The sequence below is a fragment of the Protopterus annectens genome, chromosome 11.part0 (genome assembly GCF_019279795.1).
Source record: "Protopterus annectens isolate FY-2018-M chromosome 11.part0, PAN1.0, whole genome shotgun sequence".
Lineage (NCBI taxonomy): Eukaryota > Metazoa > Chordata > Ceratodontiformes > Protopteridae > Protopterus > Protopterus annectens.
Window position 1 is genome coordinate 1,390,987,915 of NC_056745.1, and position 22,492 is coordinate 1,391,010,406.

Consider the following 22,492-nt stretch of genomic DNA (forward strand, 5'->3'; position numbering starts at 1 on the left):
CTTATTTTATTACAACTTTATGGAAGAACAAGGATCCCAAAAACTCATGCTCTCCTGCTCATTTTTTGTGATTTAGAGTGGTAACTGCACAAATGTGGTCGATACATTGTGGAAAGTCCTCTAATTTTTATCAAGTAAATTTATACCATATTTTACATAAAACCACAATAACCAGATCAGTAGAAAATGCTAATAAGACACATGAAATGAAGAGTTTGATGCTGTGAAACACTTGAACAAGTATTCACTTTTTTCTTTTTCGAGTACATTTTGTGGTGCATAAACGGCAGCACAAGACTGCAGTGAGGAGAAAGAGGAGGTACAGGCCAGTGGACCATCCACATTTACTAAAGAGAGTAAAGATACCCCATGAAATAAAACACAGGCATCAGACATGATATTTAGTATGTGCAACGTACGTTCTATAAGGGGGGAACAGTACTGGAGGCAGTAAAAAGGCTTGTGTACTTTAGTGTGTGTGTGTGTTTGTTTCTATATACACACACACACACACACACACACACATATTTGGGGGGGGAGCTCTTTTTAGCTCCCCTGCATTGTCCTGTGTCCTTTTATCCATGAGCCTTATGTCTATCGCCAGGTCTACCATCTCTCTCTCCTTACTTCTCCCACCTTATGCGATTCAACCTGGGGCCAACTGCAGATCTTAAAGGCGTTTGGGGGGGGGTCATCATGACCTTCTGCCAGGGGAGGTGTTACTTATTCTGTTCTACCCATCTTCCACCCTCTATGGTTGCATCAGCATGCCCGTGGGGCAGGTGTGCAATGTCGGCATGCAGCATTTAACTCTTCTTCCACCGCAGCTCTGCCATGTCCCTACACTTGTCTCCCTTTTGCTCCCCTATTTCAGTGTCTCCAGCTTTCACTGTCATGAACACCCTGGCAGACATCCTCTATATCTTGGATGAGCACACCTATCATCCCCCTGCCTGTCAGTCATATGAGCTGCTAATTGAATCTAGGTCTGTTGGGTTGTTGTCAGGCCTTTATCTTAATGTGCCACTGGAGCATCTTTTAATGTACATAATTAACATCTGAATGGCAATACACTTCCAAGTATAGTATCGCTTAATGTCAATAACTTTTCTGACTGATTCTTGTCTGAGTTTTATTTTGTGTGACTCACAAAATCAAACATAAAGCATGGGTAAGTAACTGGCTTGTGTACTTAAGTGGTAAGAAACCCAGATAAAGTGAGGTATCAGCATTTATGTCTATGTAGTGTTTTCATATGTGAATGAAACCTGGAATCGAGTACCCAAATACTATTTAAGGTGTAAGCCAGGGGAATATTATATAAGCTGTACTTTCTCTCGAGTAAACAGACAGCAAAAAAAAAAAAAAAAAAACAATCATACAATACAAATCAGAAAATGCAATGCAAATTTCTGTGGGGCTATCAAAATGTGAAATGATGTAACTGGTTTAACACTAGCTTATTTTGCTTGTCAGCATAGTTATTCAGCCGAACCACAGGGATCCTTGGGCAACTAAACTTGACTATTCAACACAAACTTGATTGTTACCTTTGCTCAATAATGAAACCTTTAAATGGACGTGTAAACAAAATGACCAGGAATAAAGTACAGCAAGTAACTTAAATGCCGTAAACATCACAATTCCATCGCTCAAATGTATAAATAAATCAGAAACTGTAAGTTCTTTTCATAGCACGTACTTTGTTAACTTACATGGATACTGAAAATCATGCCTCTGCATTGCCCTGTTTTATAAGGTAAATGTTCAATGTATCCCAACACTTGAACGATAAAAAGTCAAGAATAGCCTTTGTTCTCTCTATCTGCGTGCATTTACAGAGAACATTGACTAGTATAGCAGAAGAAAAATGCAGACATCTGGATCCATACATTCTGTGATAGCTATTAAACTGTAAGCATTTTGTATCAGGAAACACACAAAAAGGGAAAAAAGAAAGCTAAGTGAAAGCTTCAGTTGCATAAATTATGGAAAAATGTTAAGACATTTTACTTGGGCAATGTCTGGTCAAAACTTTAAAACATACTTGTGTTTTCATAAAGTATACCAAAGTTCTTGTTTAAAAAAATGTATATGGGGACTTTTATGTAATCTCTTTCATTAATTTCCCTTCCTCATCCCAGAAAGAGAAAGCACACATACATATTTATAATACATAGTGCCAGTGGAAGAGACAGAGACAAAGGCAGGAACTCTTTTTCTCTCTATCCTCATGAGCAAACCTTACTAAAAGTAAAATGACATACTTAAAACAGAAATACCACAGATGTTCTAGTTATGTTATACAACAAGAAAATGTATCAGGTAGTCACAATGTCTGCCTGTTTTTAAGCTTTGGCCTGTAGTAAAGGGATGGATTTCCTCAACTTCCATCAAAATAGTATGTGACTTAATAAGTAGGTTAACCTGTCCAATGCACCTGAGTAGCACCTTTAAACAGGTAGTTGTGCATTACAGGCTAACAAATGAATACATTAAAAATATTAAGAACTACAACATTCTGAAAAGTAATTAGAAATTACAAATGAGTTGCTCCAACATGACATGAGTTTTGAGATAACCATAGATCGTTGGTAGAATTGAGAAAATCTTGGGTTACCCCTTTCTTGTACCCTTTCTCGTGGATTTTTTCTTGACATTTTAAACTCCAAAGCTGGAAGAATCATGCTCCCTTAGTCCTATGTATGCTGGACACTTCCTGGGGTACAACAACATGTATTCTGCAAATAATCCTATTTAGCAGGGACTAACCTGTAAGAAAACATTAGCAACCAAGGTTACAAGGCAAAACTTGTAAACAGTTTCAGAAGACAAGTAACAAAAAACTGAGGGTAATGCTACTCAATGCCAGAAGTCGAAACCTCAAAATGCACGCACTCGAGGCACTCCTCAGTATGGAGAAAATCGATACATGTGTAGTAACAGAAACCTGGTTTAAGGCACCAGAGAGCACCCCAGTACTACCAGGCTACAACTCATACTGTACATTTCAGCCACAGAACCCAAACCGAAATACAAAATGCGGGGGTGTATCCATATTCATCAAGGATACCCACACCTCCAGGTTAGTGGCACAGCACGATGCTTCAGAGATCACCCACATGCAACTATCAATTGGCAAAACTGCAATTCAAATCGTAGCTTGCTACAGATCACCCACCATGTCCCAGGACCCCCATTCCGCATTTCTGGAATCACTGGGAAACATAAAGGTCCTACCAAACACCCTAATATTGGGTAATTTCAATTACCCAAACATTAACTGGGAGAACTTCTCAAGTACTAACTCCCTTGCCCAACTTTTCCTAGAATTTATAAACTCAAATGCCCTGGTTCAACTGGTCAACACTCCCACCAGAGGTGACAACATATTGGACCTGGTTATCACCAACATGGGCGACTGGTGTTCCACACCAGAGGTCAACCCCTCGCTGGTTAGATCTGACCATAAACAAATCACTTTGGATATCCATATTCCGCCCCCACCCCCGGACAAGAAAACCACAGTGAAAAACTTTGCAAAAGCAAAATTCACGTTACTTAAGACCGAGGTGGAAAGTTTTAAAGCCCCCATGCTGAAGGATAACACTGTCCAAGCTGCAAAATCCTTTACTAATGCATTCTACAGGCAGCTACAAGAATGCATGGATCATGCCATCCCAAGCAAAACCAAGACTCACTCCTCCAAGAAAAGGAAACCAGTCTGGTAGACTCCTGCCATAACAAGCTATACAATAGAAGGAGGAAACTAGTACAGAAAAGAGTAAAATCCCAAGAAGGGAAGACATCCCTGATCAGTATCAGCAAGAAACTACGATCCCTCATAAAATCATCCAAGGTGAGCTTTGAAAGAAAAATTGCAAAGGACTCCAAAGATAACCACAAGGCATTCTTTAGCTATGTCAAGAATCTAAGTGGCAATGCTCAGATCTGCTCGGAGTTAGTGCAGAATGGCACAAAATACACTGAACTGACTGATCTCGCCAACATCCTGGCAGACAGGTTCAGTGCAAACTTCACCCCCAAAAGTGCCCATAACCATACCAAAAGAATGTAGAGTCCCTGAAATCACAGACACTCAGGTTAAAACAGCCCTCTCCAAAGCCAAAAACACAGCATCAGTTGGACCGGCCAGTGTCCCAGGCTGCATCCTACATAAGCTCAAAGATGAACTAACCCCTCACCTAAACACACTGGTCAAACTCAGCCCCTCCACAAGCTACATACCCATAGAGTGGCACACAGCAATGGTTATTCCGCTCCACAAAGGTGGCCACACAACAAAGCGGGAACTATCACCCTATAAGCCTGACTAGCTTGGTTTGCAAGGCTATGGAGCGCATCATCATGGAACTCATTAACAGAGACATTGGGAACCTCCAAACACTGGACCCTACCCAGTTTGGCTTTGTTAAGGGCAGAGCATGCCTCCTAAACTTGGTGGACTTCTTTGAGACAGTTACGAAGGCTATAGACGAGGGAAAGGTGGTACACACAGCCTACATAGACATTGCTAAGGCCTTCTACACCATTCCCCATTCAGGTATTATAGACAAGCTCACCAGCCTGAACATAAACCCCTATGTCATAAGATGGGTTGCCAACTGGCTCACGGACAGAACCCACATGTTGGGAGTTGCGGGAGCTAGGTCCGACTCTAAACCGGTTACAAGTGGCGTTCCACAGGGCTCAGACCTAGGACCCCTCCTGTTCGGCATTTACTTTTCAGAGGTACAGGCAAGCACAGGAGGACTATGGCTGACCAAGTTCACAGACGACTGCAAAAGTACAGTTTTGTACCTACCATAAATGTAGATGTTCGAGTGCTAATACAGCTGCAGTAATCACAGATGGGTTTTCTGTCATTGTATGGTCCTCGGTCGGCCGAATTCCAAAGTCTAGGTCCGGTGTCGGTTGTTGTCGCTTTCTTTCCTGATGTCAGTGAGGCAGGAGTATATAAGACACAGCCAACGCCATTTTCTTCAGTCTTTCTTGCCCCAGATGTCAGGTGCCCCCAAAAGGAAGGCAATACATAAATTATAATTATATACATGAAATGCAATATAATCAAAAAACAGTAGTTACAAGCAAATATACCATAGAAGGATAACCCAATCAGGTTGTATGAAGAGGGGTTAGGCTCTAGGCCTTTACCAAGAGGGGAAGGAGGTGTACTGCAGCTGTATTAGCACTCGAACATCTACATTTATGGTAGGTACAAAACTGTACTATGTTCATCGTGCATACAGCTGCAGTAATCACAGATGGGTAGAATCCAAAAAAGCTACGCACAGGGTGGTAGGCACTAGGTGGAACTGGGATGAGCCAGAATGCTCTGCAACACAGCAGTGGCAAAGCCTGCTCCAGTTTTGGAATATAAAGGCAGGTGGTAGTGTTTTGTGAAGTTATGCACAGAACTCCAAGTGGCTGCCTCCAAAATATCTTTGGTAGGAACTCCTCTGAGGAAGGCTGTAGAGGTAGCTGTGGCCCTGGTGGAGTGGGATCTGATGCCTGTAGGGACAGATTTTCCATGATAGGAGTAACAAAACCGTATGCAGTGGCCTATCCATTTTGAAATTGTCTGTTTGGTAACTGGCTTCCCTTGAGCTCCTACAGCATAGGACACAAAAAGTTGTTCTGATTTCCTGAAAGGCTTTGTTATGTCCAAATAATAACTTCGCTGTCTATGGATGTCTAAGGAGTGTAGCAGCCTTTCCCCTTTGTTTTGAGGATTGGGGTAAAAGGTAGGTAAGTGTATGGCTTGATTTAAAGCTACCCTGGATACCACTTTAGGCATAAATGACGGGTTGGAAACCCTGTCCTGATGGAAGATGAGAAAGGGCTGCACAGCCATGAGGGCTTGTAGTTCCGAAACCCTATGAGCTGAGGTAATGGCCAGGAGGAAAGCTGTTTTCCAGGACAAATATTGCAAATCTGTTGAGGCAGCTGGTTCAAAGGGAGGCAATGTTAATTTTTCTAGAATGTAATTAAGATCCCAGGCTGGAATTGGTTGTTTCCTTGGTGGTCTTATATTCTTAGCCCCTCTGAGGAACTGTCTTAAGAGTGGGTGAGAGAATAAGGGTAGATCTGTGTTGAATTCTGCAGAAATGGCTGAGGCATGGATTTTTATGGAGGAAAATGAAAGTCCACTGTTCAGCAGCTCAGCTAGATACTGTAATACCTGAGGCAAATTCAGTTTTCTAGGGTCCTGGCCTTTTTTCTCATTCCAAGAGCAAAACCGTTTCCATTTTGCGGAGTAAGCCTTTCTAGTAGATGGCCTTCTGGCCTCCAAAATGACATCCTGCACCTCTTTGGGGAGTAGAGTCTGTTGTAGTGTTAAGAAATTTTCCATGCAGCGAGATTGAGTGTTTTCAGCTGACTGTGAAGTGTTTTGTAGCTGTGCTGAGTCAGCAGAAGAGGCATTAGAGGTAGGGACCAGGAGGAGTATGTTAGGCTCCTCAGGAGTGGGTACCAGTGTTGTCTTGGCCAGTCTGGAGCAATCAATATCATCACGGGTCTGTCTCTGCTTGCTTTCAAGAGCACCTTGGGCAGAAGAGGTAGAGGTGGGAACTGTCCATGCTGTCCAACTGAATGAAAAGGTGTCCACTCTCAGGCCTTTTGATGAAAGGTCCTTGAACAAAACTTTTCCAACTGATGATTCCTGTGGGAGGCGAAGATCTGGGTCCTTGTCGAACAAAACAGTAGTGAGTCTCCGATGACATTTTATAATCAAAGGCTGTACCAAAAGTGTTTAATAGTTAATAGTCGAAAGTTAGGAAAGCGTGCAACACAGCCGACACATTGTGGTCTAAGTCAAACACAAGTGCAGAGGGAATGGAAATCCTTATGCGGTATTTGCTTCCCACAAGAAATACAATTGTTAACTTTTCTGACATCGGTCTGAGGCAAGAAAAGTTAGCTTTAATGAAGACTTCTGTTTCCAATTTTCAATTCAGGAGCAACTGCTTCTGCAAAAAGACTGAAGAAAATGGTGTCGGCTGTGTCTTATATACTCCTGCCTCACTGACATCAGGAAAGAAAGCGACAACAACTGACGCCGGACCTAGACTTTGGATTCGCCCAGAAAACCCATCTGTGATTACTGCAGCTGTATGCACGATGAACATCTAGGGGCTATAATTGAATCTCCGGCTGACACAGACATCCTCCAAAAGGGTCTCACTGAGATGAATACCTGGTGTCAAAATCATGGCTTCATGCCAAAAAGTGCACAGTCATCCCCTTTGGAAAAAAAGTACCCACAAACTACCACATAGGTGGTAGTCCCCTAAATACGGAAGACATAATAAGGGATCTGGGGACCCAAGTAGATAGTAATCTCACCTTTGATAATCACATTGCCAAAGTGGTTAGAAAATCCTTCTACGTGGCCCACCTAATCACAAAAGGGTTCACATCCAGATCAAAAGAGGTCATTGTGCCCCTCTACTCATCACTCATCAGACCCATCATAGGGTACAACGCCCCATTTGGGACGTACTTTACAAGACACCTGCAACAGCTGGAAAGACCACAAAAGTACCTCACCAAGAGGATTATTGGCCTCAAACAGATGTCCTATGCAGCTCGACTGAAGAAACTCCAGTTGTACTTGGTTGCATACCGCCTACTCAGAGGTGATCTCTGCCTGACATACAAGGCCATGTCCAACCCAAAATTGATGGACATGCTCCACCTAAATAAAACCTTATCCCCTTTTGCCACATGCTCTAGGTATCTAAACCTCACCACAACAATAAATAGGATGTGCTGGAGGGATAGATTCCTGTCCCAGAGACTTCACATGCTTTGGAACAAGATCCCAATCTACATTAGGGAGAGCTCCCAATTAACACTCTTCAAAAGAAATCTTGGCGAGTGGATGGGAAACAGAATGTTTACCTTGGGGATCACTTCAGTGGCTCTGCTGGACAGAGGCACAGGGAACTAATCTAGGGGGGCAGCGAAAGCCAACACATTCTGACTAGGCTTATAAATGCCTTCGGGCAGATTGCCTAGTACCAACCTATGAACCTAAGACCATTTACTACAATGTAAGTGCCGAAGTATCTCACTTAAGTTGGGGCAGCATGACACTAGGGCCCTCACCCTAAGCAATACAGTAAATACTAACACAGAAGTTATTTGTTTGTTAGCCACATAAAAGATCTTGCTCTTCTCACACCCCTTCATCCATAAGCTAGGCCACAATAGGGAGGTTAAGTGTGGCATAGGTATGGACAATTTACTGTAAACAATCAGCACACATCTTTTTTGAGAAGAAAAACTGCAGTACCTAGGGAAAAAGCAATGTAAGACCTGGGATGTAATGCAAAACACTACATAGACAGAGAGCACAGGTTGGAACTGAAGCCCAAACCTTAAATCTGTAAGGCAGATATCTTGCCAAATAAGCCAGCAGGTAGCACCACTAACAGCAGCACAGATCTTATGTTGGTGTTACTTGTGCCTGTAGTGCTGGTGTTACTCATGCCTGTAGTGCTAGCCATGTGGGCTACCTTGTCCCATTCAAGCCAGCAGTATTTGAAAGGTAGAACACAAACAGCACTTTTTTATCTCTGTCACTTAATTATAGCACTGACGTTTAGCTGTTCAGTGCCATGATTAAGCATATTAAATGTGAAAAAAAATCACTTCATGTCAATAAGAATTGAAAAATCCTGCTTTTATTGCTCAGCTAAAACAATTCTCACATTATTGTTCTGCACATCTCACAGGTGAAGGATATTAAAATCCAGTCTGTTGGCAATCTAGTATGTCAAGCCTAATTACCTGACAGCTGGTAGGCATTAATGAGTATACCAGAGGCAGATGTGCCTCTAAACCAGTTATGGAGATGAGCTCAACTGCTCTCAAGGAAGGCTTTTTCTAGGTAACAGTAACCTCAAAAACAGTAAAGAAAGATCTCAGAATACACTCAACCTCAGGGGATTGCTGAATGGGAATATCATCAGTCAATTATCCAGCAATAAGACATTAAAAAAAACACTCTTATTAAAAATGTTACTATCTAGTACTTGACACCACCCCAAAGAATGTTGTAAAGAAAAAAAAATCATATACAGAATCAGTTATAACCACCTCACTTCCTGCCAGCTTAGGACAAAGTACACATGGAGTGAAATATTCCTCCCCCATTTCCATATGCTTGGGATGCCCTCTTTGGCCACTTAGCAAGAAAAGACTGAAAGCGAAGTAGGATTTCCTCTGACTCCAGGCAGTTTGTCAGATAAAGACATTAAAGAGACAGCCTAAGCAAAGTGTCCATCTGTCCCCTGATGCCCAGAACCCACTTGTGCAAAATGATATCTCTCAAGATTTGGGACAGCATGAATGCGTAAGCAATGGCCAGCACCATCTGAGGCTAGTCAGGACTTCTGAATGGCAATCTGAGTTGAAGACCTATTAGAAGACTTTACAGGCAGCCTACAAGGAGTGAAGGTCAGTTTACAGCTTGCAAAGCCTTACATGGTCCGTGTCCTTCATTCTCCTGAAGATCTAACAGATTGTGATTGAGCTGAATGCAATAACTAGTCCAAGAATTGATCCCTAGGGGATACATAGATGGATAGGCTGGAAAGGAAAGAGTTAACTGGACCATGTAGCAGCCTGTGTACAGTGATCAAGACAGCTAGAAAACCAAATGGCACTTATGGGAATAAGATTTGGTGAGATAGACAAGAAATAAGGTCATTTATTATGACCATATTGAAAGCCTCTTATAGAATGAATGATATTCTGCCAACAGAAGGATTACTATTTGTGTAACACCTGATATGGTTGGTGAAAGTAAGTAGAGCTGTTTCAGTACTAAAACCAGGAATAGCGTTGTGATGGCTGTTGGATAACAGATAGTGGTGACTGGGTACTATAGAAGGTGGTGGTGCAAGTGTTTCTACTACTACTGAGAGAGGGGAGAGAATTGTGATGGGGTCTGCACTAACCCAAACTGGTGAAGTGAACACCTTGGACTAATGGGAGTATGACAAAATATTTCCAGGGTGATAGAACCTAATTTTATTTCACAGATATAGGAGTACTGAGACTCAGTAAGAACAACTTCAACACCTTGAAGTAATATGGGGCTGCTGCTAGGAAAAACTTACAAATATATGTTTAGCAGTATAGCTTGTCAAGGAAATTAGATGTATGTTTATAGAAGCAATGTGTAATAACATATCAGGAGTGCAAGTCAGAGTGTCTTTAGTTATTAGGATGAAAACAAATGATTATTATGGTACAATGTCAGAATTTGGTATGCCTCGCTTTAGCCAAGTTTTTGAGATAGCTAGAATGTCTGGTTTATTATCAGTTGATAATACTAGAACTAATCTACCACAAAACATAAAAGTAATGAATATAATAGCCAACTACAGATTAAGAGTTAATCATCATATCAAATATGCTATTCAAAAAACAACTAAGACTTCTTTATAAAGTCAAACCTTCTCTCTCAGACCACGTATGTAAGACCATAGCTCAAAACTACCCACTCCCTAATTTTCTGTATGCGACATCATTTTTGACTTACCTACAGTCTTCTGAGCTGAAGTAATCATATAATAGAATTGTAAAGTCTGCAAGTGACCACATTACATCAATGTCTTGCATGTCAGTCCCTTAACTGGCCAGAACTATCTAATTTATTACCCTACACAGATTTTAAGGCTGCCCATAACATACTCTACAGCCCAGACAGATGTCCTACCACCAGCCAGTTACAGAACTGGTAATTACCTCACAGAGAACATTGCTCAGTGAAACAACACTTAGTGCTTACTCTGTCTATATTCTGTATATTTTGCTAAACTACACAACTCCCTCCTAATAAACATTAGATACATCTTATTTCCTCTATTATTTAAAACTAGATTGAAAACACACCCATCAAAAAATGGTCCTGCACTTGTAACACCCCATTATGAAGTCCCCTTCTTATTCTGTCATTTTCCATAGATATTTTAAAATTTCAATGATATCACACCCCCTCAGCAAAACAATCCCGATCCTCTACCAACACCATTAATAAGTGTGATCCTTATGCAGCCAGATGAAATACATATCGTAAAATCCACATAAGTGTTCACTAGTTTACATGCTTCAAGCGAATAACTGGTTGGATAAAACTTGCAAACGCATCATCTGCTGTCTGTATACTACAAATTTCAATGTGACTTTATACACAAACTACAAAATAATGTTATATGTTCTTTAAATATGTATGACTTCAGTATGCTGTAAATACTGTGCAGCATACTTAACATAGTGTTATCAACTGTTAAACTACAAATAATCCACTGCTAAGTCGTACATAGCTCATGCTACCTACCTGTAAAAAAGTATGTAATGTGGAGCTTTTGTCTCAGAGCCTTCAAGGAAAATGGACTTTAACCAGTCAGACTTTCTTGGTAATCAAATGTTAATTAATGTATTAATTAATAAACAGAGATAGCCAAGCATGAAGCAATATGGCATATTTTTTAATGCTTCTACAAGTACATTAGGAAAACTTGTTCACAAAGGAGGCATGAAGAACATTGGCTCTAGATGACTGTGCCTGTTGAATTGGCACCCTTCCCCATGTATAAAAATATGGAAAAAGTGGCTGTGGATGGAAGGAAAAGTTTGTACAGACAGAGATATTTAAGTCTGGTTGGTTGTACTTAGCATGGTTTGAGACTTGTAATTATGTATGGAGTGATCATGATCAATGTGGCTTAAGTAATATGTCAAGTACAGAGATTAAATAAAATATTGCAAGGTAATTATACAAGGTTTTAAGAATTGTTTATGGTCAGATTATCTGATATGATGAATTGTAAATGTGTTGATAATGGGGTGACAAACATGAAGGAAAGCAGGTGGTTATTGGTATGTTAGGTGGGTAAAAATTTGAACCCCGTGATGGTGATGGAAGTCTGAATTTGAAATGAAACAGTATCGGGCGACTCCTAAAGAGAAGTAAAAATGTCAGTGGTCTTGTCTTTTGGCTTTTCCCAGTTAGGGGTCGCCACAGCGGAACTCCGGTCTGCTAATGATTGGCAGTGGATTTTTTACGGTGACAAGTTGCCAGCCTGACGCTCAACCTTCAAAAAGGGCACAACCATTCAAGCACACAACCACCTGCATGTTTTTAAATGTCACTCAACCGTGGGGAGGACATGCAGACTCCACACAGAAGGTGCTCCAGCCGAGAGTCGAACAGGAGAACCTCTTGCTGTGAGGCGACAACGCTAACTGATGCACCACTGTGGCTGTATAGTCTGATAATTTTAATTAACTATATAAGAAAATAATGATGGGGAAGGTGGGAAGGGGAAAGGTGGAAATAAAGAGCATTAGCATTTTGCAGGCTATTTTGAGCCTAGTCAATGTCCCTTTTTGTGCTTGAATTAAGCTATCCCATTCAGTTAGAGACTGGCTTTACTTAATCCCATGGTAGGTAATTATATATTACCCCTAATGAGAATATTTGGAACTACATCATAGATAATTTGAATGGACTCATGCATGATAAAGCATTTAAGAGCCAGTTCTGTCAATTAGTAATACAGGGGGCAGTCCTGCGGTACATTTTCTGTTTCCATCCATAGATCCAAATTACACTTGGATATAGAGAAGGATGAACTTTGCTTTATGTGGCTGGGGAGTCTGTTCCAGGGCATTAGTGTCCTCTGTGAGATGTACCTCTCCCTCCTAACCATTCTGTTGATGCTGCAGAAGAGGTTTAGATCCTTGGACTGAGTACTTCTGATGTCATTTGATTTGCTGTTGTGCAGTAAACCATCAGAACTGGGTTGGGCAGATGCCTTGTATGACAGGCACAGGTCACTTCTTAGCAGTCTGTAGGATACTGAACATAGTACAGGGATCTGAGTCATTCCTTGTAGGACATGTTGTTTACACCTTGTATCCTTTTAGTAAGGTATCTCTGTGGGCGCTCCAATTGTTGCATGTGTTTGGTCAGGTACATGCCAGAAGGGGGTACTATAGTCAATGACTGGCCTAATTAGGACTCAGTACAGGGGGATGATGGCATCTTTTGACCTAGTCGCAATCCCTTTGTTTATTAGCTGTGCAATATAGAAGGACTTTCTTACAACACTGGACACATGTTGGTCAAAAGTTAGGTCACTGTACACAAGTTCTCAAAGTCTGAACAGCTTGGTCAACTCTTAGGGGCATATTATCAATTTGTTGGTTCACTACAGCAGATGACTTTTCAAAGGATACAATAATGCATTTTTGGCACTTAGTTTAGTCCATGATTTTAGCACCAGTTATTTATTTGGGGCAAACCTTCCTGCAGGATGGCTAAATCATTTGGGGATTCAATGACTGCCCCTAGCTTGCAGTTGTCTGCAAACTTAATCAGCCAGAGCCCTTTACTATTGACTTTTATTTCAGAAATGTAGATGACAAACAGGAGAGGTACCATCACAGAATCCTGGAGGATTCCATTGGTGACTGGTCTCTTTGTGGAGGTAACTTCCTCCATTTGATTTCCTGCATCCTATCTGTGAGCCAGTTGGAAATACAGGAGGTGACAAAGGGGTTTATTCCTGGGTTATTTAGCTTTTCTACTATACCTGTGTGGGGAATTATAGCAAAAGCTTTGGCCTGGTCAAGGGATGTGGTGTTTACTGTTTTGCCATTATCCATTGCTTTGGTGACCTTTTTAAAAAATCCCACCTGCCCTTAACAAATCCAAACTGAGATGGGTCCAGTGTTTGGTGGTTCTCTATGACATGACTGATTAGTTCCATGATAAGTCTTTCCATGGCTTTGCATATGCGGCTGGTCAGATTTATGGGTCTGTAACTGCCTGGGTCTGTGGAAGGTCCTCACTTTTGCAGGGGAATGACTGTTGCTGTTCTCCATTCACTTGGTATAAAACCTGTATGTAAATCTTTACTGTACACCTCTTTATTGTACATTCCTATGCAGACATTGAATGAAAAAATGAAAGAAGTATCTAAAGGTATAGAGTGGTACATATATTTATTTATTTATTTATTTAACATTTGTTTACTGGGAAACTCTGACTTGGAATGAAGCCAATTTCCAGTGGAGGCCTGGGGAGAAACACTCCAGATGCATGTCTTTAAAGTGTGGGAGGAAACCGGAGAACCCAGAGGAAACCCACACAAACGCAGTGAGAGCATGCAGACTCTGCACAGAAGGCACTCCAAATGAGAATAGAACTGCAGAACCTCTTGCTGTGAGGCGACAATACTACCGCTGCACCACTGCTAATGTTAATATTCATTGCACGGATAAAACACATCATTATGCCAAATTATACAACCAGAAGAAAGAATGTTGTATTCTACTGTATGGATTTCATGGTCTACCTGTGACTGCTGTAATATTAGAGGAATGACAGTTATTTTACTGCAAACACTATATACATTTATTGGTGTTATTCTAAGCCTTGAAGTGGCAATTCAAAGGGCTTCACTAGGATTATATAGGGTGTGGTGATTTAACGGAAGCCAGAATTAGGGTGGAGGTCCCCATAGCTACAAAGTGATCTACGTGAGTATTTGTACTATATGCTCTAACTTAATGTTTAGGTATGATGAAAATGCATTATATACCACACTGGACATAATGGTGAATCATAGTGCTGTGAATGATTACTTTATAGAACCAGTAAGACCATACTGGGAAGTTATATCGCTGCTGTATATATGCAAATCTCAGAAATAAAGCATAGTCAGCAAGCGAGGATTTTTGACTGGAAACAGACTGTCAACCCTGCTTGGATTACTTTTGAATACTTAGTAAATCTGTATAATATTTCAAATTATATATTTTTTATTATTTTTTTGACTTAGGACAAGTCTAAGTTTGCTACTTCTACTACCATTGTCTGATCTGATTAATATACGGTGATTAACTAGATATACATGGACTGAAAATCTTCCACACAGACAAGTTTCTTACACTGTTTTGCTTTTGGACCCACTATACTGGTTTAGTGGGTTGTTTGAGACTTCCGGGTTACTACGGAGATTACCTGTTTTTTAAGCTTAAAAGTGCAGAGCACAAAGGAAAGGAACTTGGGAGACTATCAAAAATGAATATCCAAGCAGTCAGAGTAGAGGGAAAAAGACGTGAGAGATGGTGGTTTGGTGCAATAAGTTAACCACCAAATGTTAAATAAGAAAATGAACAAGTGAAGTAATGAATATGGTCTTCAGGCAGGAAAAAGAAAGTTGCCATGACAGGAGACTTAAACCTCATAGAAGGAAGGGTAGTGCATTGCATCCAAAGATGGATTATACATCCAAATGGAATATATATGGAGCATAAAGATTTATAAACGGGACACTGAAGGAAAAACTTAACACCAATAGGGGACTATGAAAACCCCTCCATCTCAGTCCAAGACGATTCAATTTTATGACTAGGATAAAATGGAATCCGACAAAGAAAACCTTTACAGTACTGAATACCATGAACCCAGTGAGGTCTTTGACACTGTCCCTCAAAAAAGACTGAGAATCAGACTTGGAAGAAGAAGAGAACTTGACTAAACAGGCAAAAGGGTGGTTGGGTGGCAGAAGGCAGTGGGATGATCTCAAAGGAAAGAAAGGTGGGGGTTCTAAATTAGTCAGTACCAAGACCAGAGCTACCAGTAAGTTTGTACCAAATATCATGGGGAGCTTTGTGAACAGGATCATGGTGCATGTGAATGACATGAAGTTAGGGTACTGGAGGAAACTTTCAAAGGAATCTGAGGAGGGTGCTAAAATAGACAGAAGTAGCAGCATCCCAGGTTTAATCCGCAAAAGTGTAAAGTACTTCACCTGAGCTCTAACAATCCCAAAGTGGAATAACAAGTGATCATAAAAAAGGAAAATGGCATTTATATGTTTGTTACAGCATAAATGAATGACTAGATGAAAATGAGAAAGTTCCAGCCAAGAGCAATAAGACACTGGGCTGTATAAACTAGAGAATCCAGCGAATCAACAAAGGTAACAATATCGAGATATCTGTGAAAGTACAAACAGAAAGCTAATACAGTAATAAATGGTGTATACAGAAAAGGGAATACATAGAGCGTATAGGAGTTAAATCTACTCTTTCATGAAAAGTGGCAAACAGGGACACATATGGGTGTACAAGACACTTAGAGGACTGCGTGATGGTACATAACACAAACAAAGACAAACAGAATGAGAAGGCAACATGCCTAACTAGAATAAGGATGTAAAGTTCAACTTAGTTATTAAGAAAGTACATTTGTGTACACTTACCATAAATGTAAATGTTCAAGTGTATTCACTGTTGCAGTCCTCACATATAGGTTATCCTGCTCCCGGTAGCCCTCAGTCGGCCCGAATACCAGAGTCCTTGGTATATAACATCGGCTGCTGCCGGTTGTAAAATTGATGTCAGCACGTCAGGTATAAAGGGAGACAGCAGACGTCATTTCCTCAGTTTTTCTTGCCTTAACTGTCAGGATCCCCAAAAGAAGGCTAATCCGGGAATGGTAGCACCCTGGACACCTGTTTTACAAAAAATAAAAATCCACAGTCTGTGCCTTAGGAAAAAAGGAAGAATGGAGGGTGGGAAACCAGGACTGCAACAGTGAATACACTCGAACATCTACATTTATGGTAAGTGTACACAACTGTACTATGTTCTTCATGTTTCACTGTTGCAGTCCTCACATATGGGTTGATTCCCAAAGCCCAGTAAGAAGACAAAGGGGGGAGGAAGGATCACAGATTAAGGGTTGGTAAGGAGGCCCTGCAAAACTGCAGAGGCAAAACCAGCCCTGGATTTAGAAAACAAGGGCAGATTGTAATGCTTTGTGAAAGTATGGACAGAAGACCAAGTAGCTGCTTCTAGAATGTCCTTAGTAGGCACACCTCTCAGAAAGGCTGCAGAGGTAGAGGTTGCTCTAGTAGAATGGGTCTTAATACCCTGAGGGGGAACCTTTCCATGCTGCAGGTAACAAAAGTGAATACAATGAGCAATCCATTTGGAGAGGGTTTGTTTTGAAATAGCTTTACCCTGAGCCCCAGGAGCAAAACTAATCAATAACTGTTCAGATTTTCGAAAGGATTTAGTCCTGTCTAAGTAAAATCTCAGCTGTCTAGGCACATCAAGAGAATGCAGAATCCTATCCCCTTTATTTTGGGGATTGTTGAAAAATGTAGGCAGGTGAATAGACTGGTTAAGGGTTAAACTGGAAACTACCTTAGGCATGAAGGAGGGATTGGTTCTCAGAGAAACCCGATCTGAGTGAAAAATAATGAAAGGTTCTACTGCCATTAACGCTTGCAGCTCAGATACCCTTCTAGTTGAAGTAATAGCTAAAAGGAAAGCAATCTTCCAGGATAGAAACTTCAAATCTGCAGAGGCAGCTGGTTCAAAGTGAGGCAGAGTAAGTTTTATCAGGACATCTGACATTTGTTACAGCAAGAAAAGAGGATTCCCAACGGGGCACTTATCTGAAGGCGTCTTCAACCTGGTAGTCGGAAAACGAAACAAAGGTAAACGGCCGACCGGCACTAGTATGAATTGCATCTGCTTTGGGCTCCGCAGCAAGAAAGACTGAGGAAATGGCGTCAGCTGTCTCCCTTTATACCTGACGTACTGACATCAGTTTTACAACTGGCAGCAGCCGACGTCATATACCAAGGACTCTGGTATTCGGGCCGACTGAGGGCTACCCGGAGTTGGATAACCCATATGTGAGGACTGCAACAGCAAAACACGAAGAACATTTACATTTTCATAGCCAGAGTAATGGATAAATGATAGAGGCTGACTAAAAGGGTAATGGGTTATTTAAGATCAACAAGTCCTTCATGAACATTGGGGATGATTAGTGAGATAAAAAAATATGAACAGGATTGCCAAATAAAAGATGTTAACTCCACTAATGGACCAAGTATACAACTTGACTTTTTTCAGTTGTCACAACTAAATAATAACAATGTCTGGTCTTAAGTGAAATGGAGCCCTAGGCCAAGGGTTCACTGACCCCCCACACACACACACACACACAATATTGTGGATCTCTGTTTCCCCACTCTCTAATTTGGCTTCTACTACCCAGACAGCTGTCTCCTAGCACAACTTTAATTATTCACAGCTTACATTCTTCTTCCCACTCAGTTCCACTCACTATCTTGTTTACTATTCTATTTGTCTCAGAGGACATGAACACAGAGATAATTACATTCCTTGGCTGCAGACAGCAGCATGTACGTGTGTGACTACTACTGCCTTTAATGGAATAATTACAAAATTAAAATACACAAACTAACTGCTTTACACATAGCAGACATGGTCTTTAGGCCAATATCAGCATTAATGTATGCATAATATAATTTCTAAAAGCTTAGTTATCCTAACAGTCTGAAACGTCTGATCTTGCAACAGATACAATAGACTGCAGCTTCCAAATTTAAAATAAAAGCATATTCTGGATAAAGTGGAAGACTAATATAATATATAATTTCTAATATATAATTATTGTTTGTATCAAAGAGTAAAGACAAGCTAATAGGAGTAAACATGCAATGATGGACAGCAAAACTAGCAAATGCAATCCACTCTGCAATACTGCATTCTCCAAACAGTGAGGAAAGGCAGTCATACTAAACCTGACAGTTAATTCTGTTTGAAGAAACAATAATTGAGACATACCTTCACAACTGGGAAAAACCTTACTTCTATTCTAACTTCTAGCTTGGAATAATTATAAAGACAAAATATGATTTCAGTTTCAGGACAATGCAAAACAATATGCTTAAATGAGTATGCAGGAAAACCAAATGTTAACAAACTGCTCTCTGATAATATTTATTTAATCACAGTTTCAAGAATAAAACAAGTAGCATTTTTTACAATGGGCAAAAGCTACAACTACAAAGAATGCAGGAAGTCATAGCAATACGTTTTATTCTAGAAAGCTAAGGAACTTCTGTCTTTCTTAGAAAATACAACATGATACCAGGGGATGAAGAGTTTGGCTATTAGAAATCAGTGATACTGATGAATCTTGAAAATAAGGGGTGTTGTACATTAAATAAACAAATAATAGGCAGCTTAATCAACACTTTACTGTTGTACATTCTAATGCTTTCTAAGATGTTGCTTCAAACTTCTGCCTTCAGACACTTTTTTTCTCAAAAGCCCTAGACCACTGGGATTTACCTTCTTCTCATCCATGAGAGTGCTTCATGACGGAAAGTTTCAGCTGGTGCCACAAACATACCATCTCTATAAGGCTTTAAGATAATTCAAACATCATTTTAATATTCTGTGACTATGAATCATCATTCATTTTACTATAGGGCAGCATGTAACCAGATGTTTTGAATAAAGGCTGTCCTTAGAGTTAATGGCAAAACACCGAGAGCAAACAGGCTAGCTGATAAATGGCACACCTATTTTATCTCATGTATGTTGTAATAGTGAACTATATTTGCAAAGCAGCAATGTTTATCATACAGATATGGGTAGAAAAAAACAGGTCATCTTTCCTGTAAACAGGTATCTCTAATCTAGAAATATCGTCTTCAGCACAGCCTTCCATTAGCAGCAATAAACAAGTTTGAATGCATTTCTGTCCTTGGCTAAACAAAATGTTTTGCAGTGGTAATTTCAGTATGTCACTGACAGAAAGACTTGGTTTAGCCAATCAAATGGTTATTTCTTGAATCAGTATGCGGTACTAAATATGCTGCATCCTGCTGATTCCTGCCCAACAAGTACTGCAGTATACATGTTCAAGTTCCAGTCTAACTGCTTTATACAAAACATCATAATGAAATACTTAAAAAGAAAAAGAAGAATATTAAAAAGAGTTAAAACAATGAAAACACATCATTAACCCACACCATCAAAGGTCATTTCATACAGGTATGCTGTTAATGCCTGCTTGAAACCATCCAAAGGAATACATCCTTGAAACCACTGAAACAATGAGTTCCACAGGTAAAAGGCCTAATAGTAAAAAAAAAAAAAAAAAAACATAAAACCCTGAAGTCTCAAGGTTAACCTGTGGAACTTCCTTTAGCACCTTAAATGCTAAATGCAGCAACCACAGCAGGTTGTAGGCCACAATGAGCTCCTTCAGGTAGCAAGGACCCAAGTTGTGAATGGACAAAAACTAAAATCAGAATCTTGAAGATTATCCTGTAGTAAATAGGAAGCCAATGAAGGCTGTGTAGTACTGGCATGATACATTGGCAATGTAATGGACCAATAAGTAGCCTAGATGCATAGCTCTGCGCATCTGCAAGCAATCAGGCTCGGTGTTAGTCCTACGTAAGGAACATTGCAGTAATTGAGTCTGGAGAAGAATTAAAACATGATTAACAATCAAAAGGTGTTCAGGACATATTAAAGGTAATTAATCCTGGAGATGTTTCTCAGATGATGACTTTGCTACAACTAACACCTGGTAACAAAATGTCACCTGTGAGTCAAGCTTAATACCAAGATTCTACACCATACTAACAAATTCAGGCTTGTCACCACCGTATATAATATAGTTTGGCAATGGCATGACACAGGAATTTCTTTAAGTTGCATGTGCAGTCATGGTTTCAGTCTTTGTGGTGTTCAATTTTAATCAATTTTCAGTTAGGCAACTGTGTGGCTTCAAGGTCATTGGTCAGGGAATAAATACAACACATCTCTTCTTGCTGAAATGAGAAGTAGATACAAGTATCATCAGCATAATTGGGGTACACTAAACTCCTTTTCTTTAACAGATCTAAGAGAAGCATATACACCGGGAACTATAGAGGGAGTGCAAAATTGAAGCCTGTGGTATTGTGCAATCAAGATGGTACAATGATGAGGAATTTTTTATATGGTTAGACAAAAAAGAGATAAACAAGTCGAGGACCATACCAGAGATACCACAATAAGAATGCAAACATTTAAATAAGATGCCATGGTTCACTGTGTTAAACGCTACAGAGAAATCCAGGAGGACCATCACTGTATAAGGCCAATGGTCTCTAGCTATCAAGAGATTGTTAATTATTTGTATAAGAGTAGATCCAGACTTTAGTAGAAAAGCCTGACCAGAAAGGATCCATAAATTCACTATCGTTAAGGTATGATCTCTAGTTCCTTATAAACAATTTTTTCAATAACCTTCCCAAAAAACAGAATGCACAGATTGAAGGAAAGTTTACTAAGGGTCAGGATAACCAGAGCCTCTTTGAAGGCTGAAGAAAAATTTTATCTCTCAATGAAACAATCAAAATCTGACAAATTACTGAACCTGTTACCTGAAAATTAGCCATTACTACCTTTAAAGGACATGGATACAACCCACATTGTTATTCACAAACTAGAGAAAACACTAATGAACTCATCAAAATAGGGAATACTGAACACTAACCAGTACAGGGTTAACAGGTGGACATACTACTGAAGTCAGCCAAGAGAAGAGCAATTTTGTCAGGAAAAATATGAGCAGTAGGCTTACACATTCAGAAACAGATGAAGTCCTTTTGGGGCCTAGACAGGCTAGGTAGAAAGTTTCTCTACAACCTGAAAAAGTGTAGCTGGTCAATTAGCCACTGAAGAGATTTCTCTAAACAGAAATTCTGATTTTGTTTTGTAGGAAAACTCTGTTAGATAGATGACATAACACTCATGAAGCTTAGTCATGTTACTTCACTAAGTAATACAGCTTGTTGCAAGCAATACCCCAATCTGCAGCCCGCTCTACACATGGTACAAACAGAATGGTCAAACCAGGGTTTACTCCTTTTTGTAGAAACAGGGCAAGCACAAACTGTGGCCAGAGAGTCCAAAGTTTAGGAAAGAGACTTATGATAATCTCCCACTAAGATGTCCATTGAATCAGCACCGTTTTCTGACAGGAAATGAAGAAGCACATTAGGAAAAAAAAGGTCAACATTGACAATGTAAACCATTGTACTGTCAACTACCCTTGAATCAAAATTGGAGGTACTATGAAATAGAAGAACCAGCCCAAAGTGGACAAGGAAATGATCTGACCATGACAGTGGTAGTATCAACAGGTTTGTGGTTACCAAATCCATTAGTGAGACTAAGTCCAACTTACATAAGCCCAAGTTCATGTGTTGTATATGTAATAACATGAGCAAACACAAAACCTTTCAAGAAACAATTTCATAAGCAAGAGACTCTGTTTCATCACTGACCCAGACATTAAGTCCACGCAGCATCACAAGACTGGACCAAGACCAAATGAACAATGAAATCAGTGAACTCCTAAAGGAATGTCCATGCACCACTGGAGAACGGCAAATGAGGAGAAAGCTATAGTTTTGCTCATGCAACAAGAACATGTTCAAAGGAGTTGGTCTCTCTAAGTTTGCTGTTACTACAAACTGCAACCCTACCCCAAGTCCTAATCCTCTTAAGGCAATGGATAACCAAGAGTCCTGGTGGATTTGCAGCAGCAAAT

The 22,492-nt window shown here is 40.2% G+C and overlaps 1 protein-coding gene across 2 annotated transcripts in view; it reads right to left on the bottom strand.

The window, feature by feature from the left end:
- Positions 1-22,492, bottom strand: part of DOCK4 (dedicator of cytokinesis 4) — a 3,006,016-nt gene that overhangs the window by 1,191,474 nt on the left and 1,792,050 nt on the right. The gene's annotated exons all lie outside the window — the stretch shown is intronic.